The sequence below is a fragment of the Gadus macrocephalus genome, chromosome 11 (genome assembly GCF_031168955.1).
Source record: "Gadus macrocephalus chromosome 11, ASM3116895v1".
Lineage (NCBI taxonomy): Eukaryota > Metazoa > Chordata > Actinopteri > Gadiformes > Gadidae > Gadus > Gadus macrocephalus.
The window spans coordinates 12,545,849-12,547,647 of record NC_082392.1 but is presented as its reverse complement, the minus strand read 5'-3'; positions in this window follow the sequence as shown (position 1 = coordinate 12,547,647).

Below are 1,799 nucleotides of genomic sequence, written 5' to 3'. Positions count from 1 at the left end.
AGCAACTTCCAGCCCTGCTGGAAGCCCTCCTTCAACCCCATCCAGGTGGTGGGTTATCTCACCAGGGCAGCCTCCTGGAGGAGCGCGATGGGGGGTGGATGGCTGTGGAGGAGGAGGTGGAGGGGCCTGTCCCTGTCCTCCTTCCAGAGGATTGGTTGATTCGGATGTGAGACGCCAGGGAGGCGAAGGGTAGAGGAGGGTCCTGGCTGACCGGCTGCCGTGATGGTTGGATGGCAGGGGACGATGGAGGAGGAGGTGGTGGAGGAGGAGGTGGTGGAGGAGAAGGTGGTGAGGAGAGGGAGAGATAATGGCTATAAGAGATAACAGGTGGAGATCATCATGATAAGGTAATGAGGGTATGAGTGATGAGAGAAATGGAGACAAGCGGGTAGCCAGAGAGATAGGGGGAGAGAGAGAGAGAGAGAGGAGAGAGAGAGAGAGAGAGAGAGAGAGAGAGAGAGGAGAGAGAGAGAGAGAGAGAGAGAGAGTAAGAGAAAGAGGGGAGGGCCATGGCCTGGATGGTCAGTGACTGTGCAACTAGAGAGCGAGAGAGATACAGATCGAGGGAGACACACCCACATAGATGGACATAGAGAGAGGGGCAGGGGGGAGAAAGACAAAAAAACTAAAGACAGCGGGAGAAGGGAGGACGTGTGTGCGGTAAATTAGCGGTTCGCTTGACAGGATAGTTGTTGTCTAGTTTCCTGGCTTTAGCTGCAGTCAATAGACTGCAGACAGTCCTTGTTCCGGGCCTCTGTCTGTCTGCTGGGGGAGGCTGAGGCACTTTGACAGAAGACTGAGGGGCCTCTTGGGAATAATCATTGTCATCGCAGAACCATTTGATTTCTATTAAGGATCCCCTGAGGATGCCAGTGTAGTTTCGAAGCGGGGAAAGTACAGAAAAGCAAATGATGTAAAAAGAAATAGGTCTGATCCACTTCTGAGAGCATCCTGTCTGATCACTACTGATCACTTTGATGATTGGACTGGGATTAGATCCATAATGATGCTAAATAGGCAAGTTAACATTATGTTACTTGTGGCAATTTCATTCAAATGGAATTACATAATGTGACTAATTTGGATGATATTTGGCATCTTTATGCAAATGGTTATGCACTATGCAATTTGCAATTAAATATGCAAATTGGCAATGCAATGGAAAATAGTTTCTACTTATGACAAAATCGACCGTAAAAAAACAACAAAAACGCCATTTATACAATGCATCATACAGAGACCGAGTGCTCTACGAGGTAAATGCACTATTCATGCAGAAAAGTAAAAAAAACACAGCATTTTCTTTCAACGTAAAAGCCCAACGTCACTCAAGATAAACCAACAACCCGACTGTTAGCCGTGTCCCAAAATTGTTCCTAAGTGCATCACTTATCTACACCACCTGAGTACTGATCCTCCCTGAACTTGGATTAAAGGACTAGCTGCCACCCAACCTCCCAACACCATCACCGGTCCTGGCTCCAACCATCAATATGGAGGGGTGAAGGAGGGGGGGGAGAGGGAGACGGAGGGAGAGATGAAGAACAGGCGGGATGGATGGATGAAGGGATGAAGAGGGATATAAAAGGCATCACATGTGTTGCAGGCTGGGGGGGGGGGGGGGGGGGGGCGGGCCGAATGACAGACATGATTCTTACTGATGCAGATGTTTACCCTCTGAAGCCAGCTGGTACCCAAAACAACAGAGAGAGAGAGAGATAAAGAGAGAGAGAGAGAGAGAGAGAGAGAGAGAGAGAGAGAGAGAGAGAGAGAGAGAGAGAGAGAGAGAGAGAGAGAGA